The following is a 19,402-nucleotide window of genomic DNA, read 5'->3' as shown; positions in this document are numbered from 1 at the left end:
TGGGTTTGATCCCTGGGTCGGGAAGATCCCCTGGAGAAGGAAATGGCAACCCACTCCAGTATTCTTGGCTGGAGAATTCCATGGATTTTAGCCTACCAGGCTCCAGGCTACAGTCCATGGGATCGCAAAGAGTCGGACATGACTGAGCGACTTCACTTCACTTCACTTAAACACTAAAACATTTTTTTCTTTTAATTTAGTGTTATAATTTTCTACAGAGAGCATATAATGCTTGACTTATAAAGAGAACAATTTTTAAAATATTGTTACCTACAGAAGGATAGTTCATTCAGATTTGTATTTTCTGGATTAAATGAATAGTGCTTGGAATAGAATAAAGGTATCACTGTGTTCAGCCCTCTTTGTGGCCCCAGGGACTGTAGCCGCCAGGCTCCTCTGTCCATGGGAATCTTCAGGCAAGAATACTGGAGTGGTTTGCCATTTCTTCCTCCAGAGGATCTTCCTGACCCAGGGATCAAATTCAGGTCTCCAGCATCTCCTGCATTGCAGGCGGACTCTTTACCCCTTGTGCCACCTGGTTTTAGCGAATTAAATGAGTGTATGAAAGGCCAAACAACTTTACTTCCAGCTTGGCAATGGTAGGTAACGATGGAAAGATTTTTCTAAATTCTATTCTTTCATCTTCTTCCAGTGAAACTGTTTCTGAGGGACAGCTGCTTTTAGTTTTTCTTGAGATCTTTTCTCCTTCCATGGATTTCGCTTCTCAGACTCTCATTTATGAGGTTATATACCTTCCTTGGTGTGAGGTTGTGCCCCTTTCTTTTTCTGAATGTTGCTGGTGTATTATATTTCTGGCTGGTCGTTCATTATTTTTGTTCATTTCATTAAAGGTTTTGAGAGTCAGGTTTCATGGTCCCGTGTCATTTCATGATTTTAACCTGTGGGTCCGTCTAGAAGCTATTAGGTCTAGAAAATTCTTCCTCTCTAAAATTTGGCAAGTATTTATCTATTCTGCTTCAAAAATATGTTTTAAGTTAATTCTAAAATCTTTTTGAAATCTATTGTTGTATGGTTTGAAGTGAGACCATACATTTTTTTTTCTTCCAAAACACTTGTCCAGTTTTACAGAAATTATTGAGCAACCCATTTTATTCCATATAGACTTGTGATATGTACTTTTTCATATATTAAGTTATAATATATATAAGTATTTCATGCCTGTTTTTTGTTGTTGTTGTTTCATTGTTTTGTCTGTTGATTCTGACACTGGTATTATACTGTTCTAATTTTAAAATACAATTTAATATCTAGTTTGAGTACATTTCCACTGATGTTACTGTTTTCATGCATACTACTCAATGCTTGGCATTATGCCAAAAATATAAATTTATTTGGAAATAATTGACATTTTTCATTATTTAGTGTGCCCTCTTGAACATGTTGGTTTAATTTTCTCCTCTGTTTCATCTCTCAGGGTTTTCCTTAAGTAATTTGCAGTTTGCAGCTGTGAATTTGAAATTTGCAGTTTGTGAATTAGACCTTTCCCTCATTACATTTTCTAACTGGTTATTATATAGGAAGTTACTATATAGGAAACTGAATCTTGAATATATATTTTATAATTAACCAATTTGTTGAGTGTTAGTTGTTATAATTTTGCTTTTTGATTCTCTTATTTTTCTAGGAAACAATCATCTAATGCAGAAAATTATAACTCCTATCCTATTTTCAAATATTTATGTATCTTTCTTTTTGAATGTTAGCAATGATCCTGGACATCTTTTACCTTCTTCCAGATTTTAATGAGAGCAATTTTAGTAATTTGCTGCTAAAAGGGATTGACATTTGGTCTAGGGGAGATTAAGAAATATACGTTGCTTCCTAGCTCACTAGGAGGCTTAAAAATTTAAAAAAGTGTTGAATTTTATCAAATGATCTTTTGTCCTTTTTGATAATCTTGGGCTCTTTCTCGTTTGACCTAGTGATATAATAGTGTTATATTAATATACTTTCTAATATTAAATAATACTTGCATTCCTGAGGTAATCCCTACTTGATTATGCTTGCTTATTGTTTTAATATACTTAAATTCACTGGTCTCTTATTTAGGATTTTCACAACTGTATCTGTAAATGAACTGTTTCTGGAGTATCATTAGTTGAAGTATTTTCTAGAAGGAATATTACAAGGGGGAAAAAAGTTTCATGGTCAAACACATTTAAGAAAGACAGATTAAAACACTTAAAGAACTGTCTTTGCTTCTGGCCTCTCAGAGACTTTAATATGCTAATTAATACGTGCTGTAAATTTCTGAGAGAGTGTTTTCCAAACTAATGCATAGACTTTTCCCCTTAGAAACTTAGACACTAATATCCACGGAGCCCTCTTTAGAATATACTACTTATTTTCAAAATTTAGCGTTAGAGTTATGTTAACATCTCAAAGTGAATTGGGATAACCTTTCATAATTTTATATGCTCTGGAATAGATTATACAATATAGATATTAATTAGTTTCTTGAAAACTTTCAAAGCCTTGCCCATAGCATTGTCTTGGCCTGGAACCAGTCTCACAAATTATCTCTTGATAACATTAGCAGTGTTTTCCATGAATACTCAACTTTCTTATTCCACTGAATCAATTTTATTAATTCATATTTCTATAAAATGGTTCATATTATTGAGATTTCTAAACTGGTTAAAATGTAAATGTGTAGAATTTTTGTTAATTGATAAGACACGTTCTTATTTGTTGGTAAACACAATGGAAAGAAATGATCTATGCCAAATATTTGAAATATAGTATATAGCACTTCATAAATGCTGAATTCTTTTTTCCCCCTACTTTCCTTCTAATTTTGTTTCTTTCTTTTTTATTTAGTTTGTCATAACTTCCTCAATTTAAAAGCTTTCCCTGCCCAGATAATCACTCCTTCTACTTATCTATTTGTCCGCCTATCCATCTATTTATTTTATTGGTTTTCTGCTTAGATTGTTGTTTTATTTTTCCTATGTTTCTTACAGTTGTTTTGCTTTTTCTTTTTGTCTAGTTTCTTAAGTGACTGAAAAGTTTATTTAAACAAAATTCTTGACTAGTGATAAAAATAAGCCTATTAATTTAATTTTAAAATAGTTGTGTATTTTGGGTCCTTTATGCACATAGTACAGTATTCAAAGTTTACTAAAAGACTTGCAAAGAAAACTGAGTCTCCTTCCTTCCCCTGGCCCAGTCATCTACTCATCAGTCCCCAACTACAGTTCCCAATTCCTTGTGTTTGTTCCAGAGCTACTCTTAAATGGCTTTGTCAGGAATGAATACCTTTATGCTTAGTTTTTATTTTTGTTAGGTTTAAAAAAGACCTGCTTTTTAAGGAAAATTTTATTGGCATATAGTAAATTTAAATTAAATCAAAATTTAAATTAAAAGATGCTTTCTTCTTAGAAGGAAAGCTATGACAAACCTGCTGCTGCTACTGCTAAGTCGCTTCAGTCGTGTCCGACTCCGTGCGACCCCATAGACGGCAGCCCACCTGGCTCCGCCGTCCCTGGGATTCTCCAGGCAAGAACACTGGAGTGGGTTGCCGTTGCCTTCTCCAATGCATGAAAGTGAAACGTGAAAGTCAAGTTACTCAGTCGTGTCTGACTCTTAGCGACCCCATGAACTGCAGCCTACCAGGCTCCTCCATCCATGGGATTTTCCAGGCAAGAGGACTGGAGTGGGGGTGCCATTGCCTTCTCCAGACACAGTGTATTAAAAAGCAGAGACATCACTTTCCCAACAGAGATCCTTACAGTCAAAGCTTTAGTTTCTCCAGTAGTAGTGTATGGATGTGAGAGTTAGACCATAAAGAAGGCTGAATGCCGAAGAATTGATGCTTTCGAACTGTGGTGCTGGAGAAGACTCTTGAGAGTCCCCTGGACAGCAAAGCAATCAAACCAGGCAATCCGAAAGGAAATCAATCCTGACTATTCATTGGAAAGACTGATGTTGAAGCCTCAATACTTTGGCCACCTGATGTGAAGAGACAACTCTTTGGAAAAGACCCTGATGCTGGGAAAGAAGGCAAAAGGAGAAGAGGGCAGCAGGGGATGAGTTGGTTAGATAGATCACTGATTCAATGGACATGAATTTGAGCAAACTCCAGGAGATAATGAAGAGCAGGGAAGCCTGGCATGCTGCAGTCCATGGGGTTGCAAAGAGTCAGACACAACTTAGTGACTGAACAACAACAAAAACAGATAGTTGATTTACTATATTGTGTTAGTTCCAAGTGTACAGCAAAGTGAATCAGTTATACATATACATATATCCACTCTTTTTTAGATGCTTTCACTATGTAGGCCACCATAGAGTATTCTTTATCTTATTTTATTTTTTTAACTTTTTATTTTATATTGGAGTATAGCTGATTAATAGTGTTGTGATAATTTTAGGTGGACATCAAAGGGATTCCACCATCTATATACATATATCAGTTCTCTTCCAAAACTCCCCTGCCATCTGGGCTACTGTATAACATTGAACAGAGTTCCCTGTGCTAAACAGTAGGTCCTTATAAGTTATCTGTTTTATGTATAGTAGTGTGTAGATGATCTTCCAATTTATCCCTTCCCCGCTTACCACCTGATAACCATAAGTTTGTTTCCTACATCTGTAACTCTATTTCTATTTTGTAGAGGACCTACTTTTAATTTAATTTCTCATTTAATACAGTAATAGGACTGTGGCTTTAAAACTTCTTCACAAGATGTTAAATTATTTATTCATTTCTATTTTTATTGCATTGTGATTAATGTAGTTTATACTCTGTACTCTTTGAACAGTTGTGACATACATCATGTGATCAATTACATGGTCAATTTTTATAAATATTTCATGGATATTTTAGGTTGTATTGTCTTTAGAGGCCCAAAGTATATAATTATTAATCAAAACATTTTTTGTTTGTTGTTATTTAGTTGACCTATTATTATAGAGAGTAGTGAATTGCTTTCTTTTTCAAATTTAACTTTTGTCAATTTTTATTTTTATTTCTGATAATTTTTGTGTTTTATATTTTATGTATATAAAGCTTAATTATTCTTATATATTTATTTAAGAGTCTAACTTTTGCTTCTTTAAAAAAATTCTAAAATAATACCTGAGAGAGTCATTTCCTAGGCAGGTTGATAAGAAGTCCAGGGGTCCCCAAGGAGAGAGGGGTCTAGAATTCTCAAGGAGGAAGAAAGGACAAACTTTTTTCCCTCTACATTCCTTAGGATTATATAACAATAATGTATCCTGCTTGAGGACAGTCTCTGGAAAAAACCTGGCTAATCCTGTTATCTTAAAATGTAAATTATGGGAGTAGGTCTAGTGAGGTCTTTACAACCTCCAGACATTCTTTTGATTCATTGTAATAACTAATTGGAGAGTATATAACTCCATTGCTAACACTAGCAAGGGGGTACTCCTTCTGCACCCTTCTGATGTCTATGTCAGAAGCTTTCTCTATCCCTTTTATACTTTACTAAAACTCTATTGCACAAAAGCTCTGAGTGATCAAGCCTTGTCTTTGGCCCCAGATTGAATTCTTCTCCTCCAGAGGCCAGGAATCCCGGCATCTTTTCATGATCAGCAACAACCTTTCATACCTATACCTGGAAATAAGAATTCAAGGAATAGAGAAGGACATCAGATGAAAAGTAAAATATTTTTTCAAATTCCCCACCTACAATGTCACACTTAAATTGTACTTATTTTTATTTTTCTAAGTGGTTACTTCCATAAGTCTTAATCTCATATAAATCTTATATAAATCTTATAGGTTTATATCTTTCATTCTTAATTTATTAACTTAATATTACATATTGACTTTTCAATATAAAAGATTAAGATTTAAGTTATTTACACAAACTTTACCTCTCCTCAAATTCCTAATTTTAATGCTTTATTAACCTTTACAATTTAAAAAAGCAGTTAAACTGTAACTTCTTGATTCATACATTTTAAACATTTTTTTAATGCTGTTATTTATGATTTGGAAATTAATCTCCCAGTTTAACATCTTTTGTGCCTCTCTTTTTCTGCCATCCAATTATGCTATCGCTTTTGTTTGGAGAAAGCTTAGAGCATTTTGTTCTCTAGTTATAATGACCCTTCCATACTTTGTCTATAGATTGAAAGTTAAAAGTTGATAGATGGCATTTTAATATAATAAGTCATATAAATATTCACTGTATATTTGGTAGGAATATTGAATATGTAGAGAAGATAGTGCAGTTCAACATATATGCCCCTTGAAGGTGAATGTTCCAAAGACAAGGCTAAATGGATTCTTTCTCTTTTAATATGTCATCTATTACTCAGACTCATTCAATGATTTAACTTGTTTCATATGTGGACCATTCTTAGAAAACGATTTTGCTTTTTCTTTTTAGAATTTCTGATTGTCTTTTTTCCTAAAAGAAGCACATGCCACTCTAACCATATAGAATATATGGCAACTGATAGTCATGGTATTTTTGAATACTTTAGTTTATATTGACATAATTTTTAGGTCTGTCTATAGCTAGCACCCTAGAATTTTTCTTAATTTCACTTCTGGATTTGTTCCACTTATTCCTTACATCCTATATTTTATTCTGTAGTTATTATTTTATTACCTGCTTATTTTTATTCCATTTTCCCCCCTTGTAGTTCATACTCAAATGATTTTTTTTTTTTTCAGAAAAGGTATATCAGAGATAAACTTTCTAGGTCCAAGTTTTTCTGAAAATATTTTTGTTTTGACCTAATGCTTGACTGATATTTTGCTAGGTATAGAATTCTAGATTTAAAATAACTTCTTAGCAATTTGAAAGTATTGCTTCTTTGCTTTTTCATTTGTCTTTTAGCATGTACCATTCCTGATAAAAGTGTGAGGTCAAGTGGATTCTCTTTACTTTCTAGGTAATCTGAGTTATTCCTTCTGGAAGCTCTAAGATTTTCTTTATAACATCAGTATTGTGCTTTTGTCAAAAGTGACTAAGAATTGTTTTTCTACTCTTCCTAGTGAACATTCCTGGATTCTTTTAACCTAAAGACAGATATCTTCAAGTTTGAAAGTTTTTTATTCTATTCTTTTTTTCAGATATTTTCTGCTTTTATTTTCTTTTGCAGTTTTTTGAAACTGGCATTTCAGAGGTCTCATGGGAAGGAAGAGTTATTTGTAAGTAATTGGTCTGCTTCCTCATATGGAAATAAAGCTCACTGTAATTTTTTTTTCAATGTTAAATGTGCTTTTTTCTAGTTAATAGTTTTTGTCTTGAATTCCTTTGTGTTTTGTATGTACAGTACCGTTTCCCTTTCATTTTTTTTCTACTTTTGGCTGATATAGCTTTATTCAGCCTCATTTTCTTTTAATTTGTTGATTGTAAGCAGTGTTGAGTTGGATTAATACTCACTAATAGTATTTTAAAATGGTGACTTTCCTATTAATCAGTTCTTAATTTTGATTAGACCCTACAGGCAGAATATGTGTAAGTAGTATTTTCAGCAAGTGTGTGTATGTCATATTTGCTAAACATATTCACATCTGAAGATGCTGTTCTGCTGCTTTGGGATGAGCATAGTAACTTGCCCTGGTGTATATTCTTTGGGCACAGCTTTTTTCTGTAAAATCTGTGTGTAAATGTGTACCCCTTTGTTCCTATGTTTTCAGTGGGGAAGTCTGAGACCAACCTTTTGCTTCTTTCCATCCTTTTCCCTCTCTATTTCCCTTTGTGGCAGTTGTTTTGTTGCCTGGATCTGGGGGGTGTGTGTGTGTATGTGTGTGTGTATGTGTGTGTTGTGTGTTTTCAGGGTGAAATTCAGAAAATTTTCTAGGTATGATTTTCCGCAATGATTTTGAACAGTCTTTTTCTTTCATCGACCCCTCTAAAGTTGAGACAAATTTTGTTTGTTTATTGCTTTTAATCTTTTTTTTTTTCCATTTAGCAAACATATAGGTGGTGTTGAATGTATATTCTGTGTTCATCCTACTTGTCATCTTCCTTTGTGTAGTTTTTTGTTTCTCTGTATTCTGGCAGAATTTTTCAAACTTTTTCCTCTGTATTTTTGTTGTGTACATGGTCTAACAAGCAGCAGTTTCAACATCTCCCAGGAGCTTGTTAGGAGTGCAGAATTTGGGTTCCCCTCCAGAACTGCTGAGTCAGAATTTATATTTAAGAAGGGCCCTAAGGGATCCACGTGTACTTGAAATTTTGAAAAGTGCTACTCTATCACAAATTCCATTTTATGCAATGTCATTCTATTCTTCATTGTTGTTAATATGTTTTAAAATCCCCAATTGCATTTTGGGTTTCTAATATCTTCCTATTTTAGCCAAGTCTTTTGGCAGTTTATTCTCTAATTATTGTGTTCTGATTTTGCTTGATAGAGATGGTGACCTTTTACATCTTTATGAAGAGGACAAAATAAGATTTAATTTTTCACTTGTAGAAAACTTTTTTTAGTTTCTCTTTCTTTTAGGTTTTAGGACATTATTTTTTCTTTTGCTGAAGGCTTTTTGGTTTTCATAAGCCCATTATTGGCTCTTTTCCTACTTTATTTATTCCTGAATTATACGAAATCTAGCCAGGATTTGTTCTTATTAATAAAAGAAATAGGTGAATTATTTTTCACTCTACTTACTGTTCACATTGTTTGGCTCAGATATAATGTAAAAATTTAATTTCATGTTTTCTTTATTTCTTATTTTTATATCTAGCAGGCATTCACCTATCAAGGATTTAGATGGATTACAGTTAATATCCTCTTAATACAGCTCTTGCAATTTTTGAAACTATAAGGTTACATGTTATTTGCAGTTTTTAAAATAGTGTAAAACATTAAATACTCTTAATGTGTCATCCCAGAATGTGAACTCTTCCTGTCTTTGTCCCTATTTATGATGCTTTTTCTAAAAGAACTGCGCTTTCACCTATATTCATTATGTTGCTAAGTTAGGAGAGCTGAGGTCTCTTAGCAAAGTAGTCTAGACAGAGCCAGTAGACAGGAAGCTGTCCTATGAGAACTTCTGACCACTGCAGCTCTTGTATTCTAATATTTGGTGCTGGCTTTTGAGATGGTAGAGATCTTTTCCTTTGTTCTCTGGACCATCCTTCGTCTGGATTTAAAGATGAAGCCTGTGATGCATAGTCTAAGGACACTCTTCCTAACCCATTCCTACTGAGGCTTCATTCAATGGAATTTTGATACCCATAGTGATTGATTATCCCTTCTGATCTTTGGTTTCTGTACTTTACCAGCTATTACATGTGTTTGTGTTTGGGTTTGTGTTTGTGTTTGGGTTTACCAGCTATTATATGTGTTTTTATAATAAGAAGTGAGGAGAAGCCCTGTTAAGTACATCTAGCTTACTACCATGCTAAGGAGACCAGTCATTAGCCTGTTACTGAATTTTGATGAACTAGGGATCTCAAGTGGCTTTTGGTTTTCTCTTTAGTTATTATTATTTTTATTATTAAGTTTTCTTGTTTTTATGTTTATTTTTGTGTTTTTAATTCATCCTCAGAGGCTGGATTCTCTTTCACTTAACTCATCTTGGGTGATCTCTCAACTTTTTCCCTCGAACCTTTTTTTGAGTCTTCTTATTGGTTCTACATCCTGGTTTATCACTTGCACGGATGAGTATCTTAGGTACTGAATCACCAATTAGACCATGAGCTTCTTTCTTGAAGATCAAAATTGTCTTGAAAGTGAAAGTCTCTCAGGCGTGTCCAACTCCTTGTGACCCCGTGGACTATACAGTCCATGGAATTCTCCAGGTCAGAATACTGGAGTGGGTAGCCTTTCCCTTCTCCAGGGGATCTTCCCAACCCAGGGATCAAACCCAGGTCTCCCGCATTGCAGGCGGATGCTGTACCAGCTGAGCCACCAGTTTAACTTTTTTAAGTTAAGACTTAAAAAATGTCTTCACTGTATTTCCCATTCAGTGGATGTTCAACATTTATTTACTGATAAACTTCATGAAGGGCCGATAGCTTCTACTCCTCTTTCTTCCACCAAAGCTTGAAAAAGGACAAAGTGGGATTATGTTTTCTAAGGAGACTCTGGAACCCAGACACCTACTATGCAGGCCTTACCCCCTTGCTTTCTGATCTCCTGGTGGGGGAAGCATGTGCTGCCTCACCTGTCTCCTGGGACCAAGCCAGTAAGCGTGATGCTCCGGGGCTGTGGGGGATGGCCTGCCTCCCCCTGCTTCGTCCCTGTCCTGCCTTTAATCTGCCTTCATGAAGCTCAGCTTATTCTCTTGTTTCCTTTCTTTTCTTTCCCCTGAACCTCCAGTGAGAGAAGAGATTTTAGTATTAGAAAAATGGGCTGTTGAATTCCAAAGTCAGAAATAGACCACATAAATATGTATGAACCATTAAAACCCTTCTTTGAAGTGTGATTTCCTGACTAATGGATGCTTCTGGCTTGATTTTTTTTTTTTTTTTTTTTTTGCACTCAGTTAAGCCCTATTCAGACCAACTTTTTCTGGATGAACTTAAGAACCTTACGATTAGTATCCATTAGCATTTCCATAACATTTAGTATTATAGTAATCATAGCTTCTGAAATTTCTGTATCATATTTTTTGTGGCGATTTATGGTCATTATTTTACTTGATACTCTCAACAATGCTGAAGGATGTAGGGAGTCTATCCTCATTCCTGTTCTATAGATGAGAAGACTGAGGTGCAGAAGGTTTAAGTGACTCGTCCAGAGTCCTGCAGCAAGTAAGGTGGCAGCATGGGGACCCGAAGCTAGGTCTCTGGCGAGGATGACACGGGTGTGCTTCCTATCGCTGTTAGTAAAGAAAGCGATCGCTGAGTGTTTACAGCAGACCAGCCACTGTGTTGGCTTCCCTGATGGCTCAGTTGGTAAAGAATCCACCTGCAATGCAGGAATCTGGGGTTCGATCCCTGGGTTGGGAACACCACCTGGAGAAGGAAATGGCAACCCACTCCACTATCCTTGCCTGGGAAACCCCATGGACAGAGGAGCCTGGTGGGCTACAGTCCACGGGGTCACAAGAGTCAGACACGACTTCGAGACTGAATCACCACCACCAACAACCACTGTGTTAGAGTTTTTATATTCATGATGTCATTTTTTTTTACCTTTGGTGTGGACCACTTTTAAAGTCTTTATTGAATTTGTTACAGTATTGATTCTGTTTTATGGTCTGATTTTTTTGGCCCCGAGGCATGTGGGATCTTAGCTTCCCAACCAGGGATCGAAGCTGCATCCCTTGCGTTGGAAGGTGAAGACCTAACCACTAGACCACCAGGGGAGTCCTTTCATGGTGCTACTTAATACTCTTCCTAGCACAGCAGATCCAGCCATGTTATCCCCCCAGTTGCACACAAGGGAACCGCAGCTTAGACAGGTTAGGCAACTTGACCAAGGTCACACAGCTCACACTGATAGGGCTGCACTTTGAGCCTAGGTTTCTCTGGTTTCATAACCCAAGCTCTTAGCTACTTGGCTCCCTCTTAGCTTTATATTGGACACAGCCAGTGAGGATGTTCAACACAGCCTAGCTTTTAAAAGGCTGCGCCGTTTCTAATGATTTCCTGAGCTATGATTACAAATTTCATTCTCCTCCCTATGACCCTTACAAACCTGGGATTTATTTTCGGGGTAGGATTGGGAGAGCTGTGTGTATAAGAGGGGCAGAGAAAGTGACAGGAACTAGCATGTACTGAACACTGGTTTTATGCCCAGAGGCTGTTGGCAACCTGTGTCACTTTTGAGAACTCTAGAAATCTGATGTTACCATTCCCATACTGTGAAGGAGGAAACATAGGTTCAGAGAGGTGAAAGAACTTTCTGCAAGCTTATGAGTGGAGGAGTCAGGATTTTTTTCCCAGGTCTGTCAATGGCGATGCTCTCATGGCTAATGGGAGGGAGCAATATTTCTCAGGGCCCAAAGGAGGACTTTAACCAACTGAGAAGAATTTAGCCCCTGCTGGTTATAAGCATTATAATCAATATTCTGGAGCCCTGTAAATTATCCTATGAAGGAACTCAGAGAAGCCAAAGAGAATAAAAATTGGCGAGTTTTAGGCTACAGTGCTTAGCTTCTATCATGCTGCCAGCGGGTCTTTGACTGAAATACATAAGAACTGGGACTTAAGCTGCAAAAACACATTGGTAAACATCATAATGACACACACATTCAGGAAAATGATGTTTTTAATTTTAAATGCTATGCAGCCTTCCCTTATATAGTCAGTGCTGGGAAGCTGTGGTGTACCAGGAAATGATTTACATTTTAGCCTTAGGGCAAAAATATGGAACTTGTAATTATGTCAGAGAGAGGCACAGTCTTCTAACAAGAAAAACTAAAGCTATAAAAGTCTCAGGTTGTGTGTTGATTAAACTGTTGTGTGGCTGAGCATTTTGTCTGAGACGTCTTAGGAAATACGCAGCTGTTTCAGGTGAAAACCTCCCTTCTGAGTCTCTAATGGTCTAGTGACAAAGTGAGGAGGTCGTAGGTGACAAGCGTTTTCCTGTTCTTTCTAAAGCCTTTTTGGTGTGAGGTGGTTTCGAGCAAGGAGGCCTGGCCAGGCTGGGTTTTCGGCTCATGGGAGGAAGGCTGCATGTCTGGGAGGAAGGCTTGACATGCCTAGGCTGGCCTGAAGCCTGTGATGCCATCACATGCAGATAAACTGCCTTGCAGACTCGTCGCCCTCCGATGTGACTTCACCGCCTCCAGGGGCCAGAGCTCTCTGCACCATCCACTCCTCTCAGCACCCCACATATTCCTCTCCCAGAAGCCTTACATTGACTTCCTCAATGGGATCCCCCTCTGTAGGGTCTGTAGGGTGACCAGGGGTGTGACTGCCCTACCCTAGGGAACTAGAGTGAAGGGACAAAGAGGTAGGAGAAATCACTCAGGGCGGAGAAGTTTTCTGTTTTCTGTGCTCCTTCTCCGTGAGAGAGGCACCCTGCAGCAGGGGTTCAGAGAATCAGCTCTGCAGTCACAAATTTGGGTGCAGATTGCGACTCTGTCCCTCATTCACTGTGTGACCCCACCATTTATCCTTTCTAAGCCTCTCTTTCATCTATAATACTATGCTATTGATACCTAGCTTCCAGAGTTGTGAGAATTAAATGAGATACTGCTACTGCTAAGTCACTTCAGTCGTGTCTGACTCTGTGAGACCCCATAGACAGCAGCCCACCAGGCTCCCCCGTCCCTGGGATTCTCCAGGCAAGAACACTGGAGTGGGTTGCCATTTCCTTCTCCAATGCATGAAAGTGAAAAGTGAAAGTAAAGTCGCTCAGTCATGTCTGATCCTCAGCGACCCCATGGACTGCAGCCTTCCAGGCTCTTCCATCCATGGGATTTTCCAGGCAAGAGTACTGGAGTGGGGTGCCATGTGATATTAAGTCCCTATGACTTGAGAAGGAGTAGATATTATTTGGGGTTTCCCCGGTGGCTCAGCTGGTAAAGAATCCACCTGCAATGTGTGGGAGACCTGGGTTTGAACCCTGGGTTGGGAAGATCCCCTGGAGAAGGGAACGACTAGCACTTATGCCTGTATTCTGGCCTGGAGAATTCCATGGATTGTATAGTCCATGGGGTAGCAAACAGTTGGACATGGTTGAACAGCTTTCACTTTCAGATATTATTTTAACTGTTACCTCTACTAATAGTATCAAATCTTATCAGGGCTCCATCTCTTTACTCTTTGTGTGATATTAATATATTCATCACCACTGCTATCCTAACCCTCTCCTGTATAGACCACAGTAAACTAGCTTAGCTAGGCCTTTTGTTGTTGTTTAGTCACTGAGTCGTGTCCTTCTCTTTTGCAACTCCATGGACTATGGCCTGACAGGCTCTTCTGTCCATGGAATTTCCCAGGCAAGAATACTGGGGTGGGTTGCCATTTCCTTCTCCAGGGGATCTTCCTGAGCCAGGGATCAGGGATTAAATCCTGCAGTGGCAGGCAGATTCTTTACCGCTGAGCCATCAGGGAAGCCCCTAGCTAGGCTTTTAAACAAATGGAATTTATCAGCTGCAACGCCCCCATGCACCCCTTGCTTAATAGTAGTGAAGGTATGGGTGTGTGTATATCTGGGAGAAGAGACTTGCCAAAAAACCTCCCCCTAGAGTACACTATCACATGCTCTCATGGCTTTATTGGAAGTCTATCAGGATGTTTATAATATATTATTTTTAGCTAGAGTTTATTTTTCTGGGGAAATAATTTCATGTTTTAGAATTGACAGTTATTTTGTACAACTGGTTGATGGCCACAAAACTCTAGGTTCTTATCTTTAATGTTTGATTTCAAGATACTGTGAGGTGTCCCTGAAAGATAATGGACATGGAGGTCAGATCTGGGTTCAGGTTTCACCTGTGAAATGTACCAGCCATGAGAGCCTTAATTTTCCTCATGTGTGAATATAAATAACATCTACATCATGGGATTAAAAGGAAAAAAAGCAAATAATAAAGTATCTATCACATTACATAATGCCTAAATAGCCTCTCAATAAAAGCTGCTGCTGCTGCTGCTGAGTTGCTTCAGTCATGTCTGGCTCTGTGCGACCCCAGAGACGGCAGCCCACCAGGCTCCCCTGTCCCTGGTATTCTCCAGGCAAGAACACTGAAGTGAGCTGCCATTTCCTTCTCCAGTGCATGAAAGTGAAAAGTGAAAGTGAAGTTGCTCAGTTGTGTCCGACCCTTAGCGACCCCATGGACTGCGGCCCACCAGGCTCCTCCGTCCATGGGATTTTCCAGGCAAGAGTATTGGAGTGGGTTGCCACTTCCCTCTTCACAATAAAAGCTAGTGGTTATTATTTTGGGCAGATCCAAACAGTGAGATCCAAACAGTGGTTATTATTTTGGGCAGATCCAAACATCCTGTTAATAAAATCTAATGGCTTCCACTTTTTATTCGTGAGCTCTGTGTTCTGCAGAGATGTCTCAGAGACATCTTTCTCACACAAAGGAAGGTGACGGAAGGACTAAGGAAACTATCCAGGATCCTTGCCTCTTCAAAAGAAGCTCTGTTTATATCTCTTCTATATATAGGGGCTCTGCATAAGATTTTTTTTTTTAAGGAAAAATGCTTAAAAAATGAGCCCAAGTTATCAGTTTCTTCATTATGAATCTTACTTCGTGTTGTATCTTAGAAATCTTTTTGTAACCGAGGTCACAAATATTTTTTATATAGAAGTTATATAGTTTTAAGTTTTAAATTTAGATCTGTGATCCATCTTGAGTCAATTTTTATATATGGTGAAAGTTTTGGGTGTTTGTTAGGGCTGTTATAACAAAGTGCTGCAGACTGAGTGGCTTAAACAATTCATTTATTTTCTTACAATTTTGGAGGCCAGAAGCCTAAGGTTGGAGTATCAACAGGGTTACTTTTCCTGAGGCCTTTCCCCTTGGGTTCTGGGTGGCTGTTTTCACCTTCACATAGTCCTTCCCTTATGTATATCTGAGTTCTGACTTCTTCTAATAAGGACATGAGTCACGCTGTATTATGGGTCACCCATATGACCGAATTTTAAATTAACCCTCTAAAAACCTTCTCTCTAAGTAACAGTCACATTCTGAAGTACTGCAAATTAGGACTTGAACTTTTTAAAAAATATTTATTTATTTGATGTGCTGGGTCTTAGTTGTGTCATGTGAGATCTTTTGTTGTGGCACACAGACTCCGTTTGTGGCATGTGGACTCAGTAATTGTAGTATGCGGGCTTGTTGCTCCTCAGCATATGGAATTTTAGTTCCTTGACCAGGTATCGAACCCATGTCCTCTGCATTGCATGGTTCATTGCACTGGACCACCAGGGAAGTCCCCAACATATGAATTGAGAGGGGAACATAATTGAACTCATGATATATGTATTGAAGTGAGATTTTTCTTCTGTTTTGTATAGGTATTTAATTGTTTTAGCAACAGTTTTGTGAAAAGAACCTCCTCTCTTTCCTGAAGTGCCTCTGGGTCTTGGTTGAAAAGCAGTTGTTTATATAAATGTGAGTTGATCTCTGTAGTCTTTGTTCTGCTCTATTGATCATTTGTACTCCAGTACCATGCTATCTTGATTACATTAGCTTTATAATAAGTTTTGGGGAAAAATTGATAAATTGGGCTTTTTCAAAATTGAAAACTTCTGTTCTGCAAAAGACACTGTTAAGAAAATGAAAAGACAAATCAAAGATGGGGAAAATATATATATATATTTGGAAGTCATAGATCTGATACAGAACTGATATCCAGAATATATAAAGAGCTATGAGATCTGACTAATAAGAAAATAACCCAATAAAAAATAGGCAAAGGATTTGAATATATACTTCATCAAAAAAGATATGTAGTTGGCAAATAAGCACATGAAAATATACTCAGAATTGTTAGTCACTAGAGAAATATAAAATAAAACTACAAAGCCACCATTAGGAAAATAAGAAAAGACTGACCATGCCAAGTATGGCAAAGATATGAAAGAACTAGAGTTCTCATATACTATTAGTGGGAATGTAAAATGGCACAATCACTTTGAAAAACAGGCTCCACCAGAAAATTACTAGAGCTAATCAGTGAATATAGTAAAGTTGCAGGGTATAAAATCAACACACAGAAATCACTTGCACTCCTATACACTAATAATGAGAAAATAGAAAAAGAGATTAAGGAAACAATTCCATTCACCATTGCAATGAAAAGAATAAAATACTTAGGAATATATCTACCTAAAGAAACTAAAGACTTATATAGAGAAAACTATAAAACACTGGTGAAAGAAATCAAAGAGGACGCTAATAGATGGAGAAATATACCATGTTCATGGATCAGAAGAATCAATATAGTGAAAATGAATATACTACCCAAAGCAATCTATAGATTCAATGCAATCCCTATCAAGCTACCAGCGGTATTTTTCACAGAGCTAGAACAAATAATTTCACAATTTGTATGGAAATACAAAAAAACTCAAATAGCCAAAGCAATCTTGAGAAAGAAGAATGGAACTGGAGGAATCAACTTGCCTGACTTCAGGCTCTACTACAATTTGGCATTTTTTAAAAAAAGTTGAACATACATTCATGGTCCAGTCGTTCCATTACTAGGGCATATATTCATACAAAGAGTTTGCACAAATATTTATACTAGTTCTATTTGTCATTGCCCCAAACTGGAGACCACTGAAATATCTATCAACACTTGAATGGATACATTAACTGCAGTATATCCATAATAATGAAATTTTACTCAGCAATAAAAAGAAATGACCTTACATGTTACAATGTGGCTGGATCTCAAAATAGCTATGATGGGTCATAGAAGCCAGCCATAAGAATACATACTATATACTTCCATTTATATAAAATTCTACTAAATGCAAACTAATGTTTATTAATGGAAAGCAGATCAGTGGTTTCCTTGGGCTAGGGTAAAAGGGTTCAACGTGGAGTAGAAGGGAGGGATTGTCAAGCAGAGGGCGTGAAGAAACTTTTGAGAGTTTGAAAGAATATGTTCATTATCTTAATTGTGATGGTCCCATGAGTTTAAACATATGTCAAAACTCATCAAATTGTGTATTTTAAATATACAGTGTTACTATATGTTAATTATACTTCAATAAAGCTGCTTTAAAAAGTGGCTGAAAACATTTGGACTAATGGTATGAAGACTCAAAAAATAAGGTGAAAAATACAAGAATATTAGCCATCAGCTTTCAGGCCTATTAGAATTTCCACTATCCCAGTAGCATTTGGGCAACTCTTTTCTTGTATGCTTTAGGAAATATCCAGTCCAGCCAGTGAGGAGACCGAGAGGAGATTCCTTACAGTGTTGGCAGACCAGATATTTCAGCATGGAACCACAAAATACCTTGGCAAATTGAGAAAGGTTGAGCTTTTTTTCATAGAGTTCAGTACCTTTGAATTAAATGCACATTCAAGTCTGGTTCTAGTAGCTAGAGGTTACTTTTTTTTAATCCACAATTTGTTATCCCCACTGGGTGTGGAATTCAGTAAAACCAGCCTTTGCACATGCCTTTATGAAAGTCTGTACTTAGATATGTTTGGAACAAGAGAGAAAAGTAACTAGAGGCAGATTTGCTTCAGTCTGGACATAGTTGTTTGGCTGACCTTTTTACACTGGTTTTCTGGATTGATTAGACTTTATTAACTGATAGGGTTTCAGGGGTGATAACTCGGACACAGTCATTCTGCTCTGGGCTTGAACTTAGTACACACATTCCTGGTGGTTAAGCCACATATTTTTTGCTTTGGAGTTAGGCATTGGAATATAATTGCTGAAATAGTTGCATGGGTTCTACGGTGCAGAAACCAGAATGTCTCCTGACATTGGCTAAGAGGTATTGATAATTTGGGTCTCTTCTTGTTCCCATCTCTAAAAGAAAGATTCCACCAAAGTTCAGAGCACCTTATACATTTTGAAGTTGTGATATTGCATGGGAATGATTGGTGTCTGTGGGACTCTTAAGAGTGAAGACTAAACTTACAGTGTTCTCATTACTCTATGGAATAGAACCTGGGAAAAAACCCTACTATCAGACACGGACATTTCCACCTAACATTCATTTTCAACCAGGGAATAGCAAGTACCGTGGCATTGTATAGTCACTTGCATTTAAACACCCTATTTCTTTCACAAGTCCATAAACATGTTCCACATAATAGCATTAGTACCATTGAGACTATACAGTAGGAGCTTGAAAGTAGGACACATTTAATCTTTGCAGCTTCTCTTTTCAGTGTGCTAAGCACTTGGTTAAATTAAAATTCCAAGCAGTACTATTCAGAGACAGCATGGGGTGGGACTCTCATTTCTGGCCAGCATTCCTCAAGCACATAGAGCCCAGGCATTGTATTTAGCGCTAAGGGACACTGAACCACAGCTGTTGCCTTCAGTGAGCCTTCAGCCTAGAGACAGAGGTTGAGAAACAGGCGATTTATGATGCAGAGTGATACGTACCATGGAGAAAGTACTTGGAACAGAGTAGCACTGGGACCTATAGGAGGATCATCCAACCCAAACTTATCAAGTCAGGCAAGGCTTTTCAAAAGTTGAGTCAAAGTTACCCCTTCAGAGAAGCAGTGGAAAAGCTTCTGCATTTTAGTACTCAAGTGACAATGAGCAAATCGCTCAGATTGCGTAAGCACATCACCTGATGTTCTCTGAACCTCTGTTTTGGAAGTAATTATTATTATTTCCTTCCGTGATTGAGGAAGAGGATTAAATCAGATAATATACATGAAAGCACAGAGCCCAGTCACGTGCTGAGGCAAGGGTCAATACTGGTTTTCTTACTCCCTTTATCTCCCGCTTCCGCCTGCATCCTGTGAGGAACTTGATCACAGAGTGGTCAGTTCTGGAGGATTTTCAGCCGTCATCTCTCTCACTTGTCATTTACCTTCCTGCTTCCAATTCACCAGGGG

General features: G+C 37.5%; 1 protein-coding gene across 9 annotated transcripts in view; it reads left to right on the top strand.

Moving 5' to 3' along the window:
• The window catches only part of CPQ (carboxypeptidase Q), a 575,285-nt gene that overhangs the window by 94,363 nt on the left and 461,520 nt on the right, over positions 1-19,402 (top strand). For 3 of the 9 annotated variants that reach the window (XM_042254454.1, XM_042254451.1, XM_042254453.2), the window contains exon 2: positions 7,102-7,150. The exons of the other annotated variants lie outside the window; for them this stretch is intronic. The gene's annotated coding sequence lies outside the window, so the exon portion shown is untranslated. The remainder of the gene's footprint in view (positions 1-7,101; positions 7,151-19,402) is intronic. 9 annotated transcript variants of the gene reach the window in all.

This window comes from Ovis aries, chromosome 9, assembly GCF_016772045.2.
Source record: "Ovis aries strain OAR_USU_Benz2616 breed Rambouillet chromosome 9, ARS-UI_Ramb_v3.0, whole genome shotgun sequence".
Classification (NCBI taxonomy): domain Eukaryota; kingdom Metazoa; phylum Chordata; class Mammalia; order Artiodactyla; family Bovidae; genus Ovis; species Ovis aries.
The sequence above is the reverse complement of the archived record's forward strand: the minus strand, read 5'-3'. Positions and strand labels throughout refer to the sequence as shown.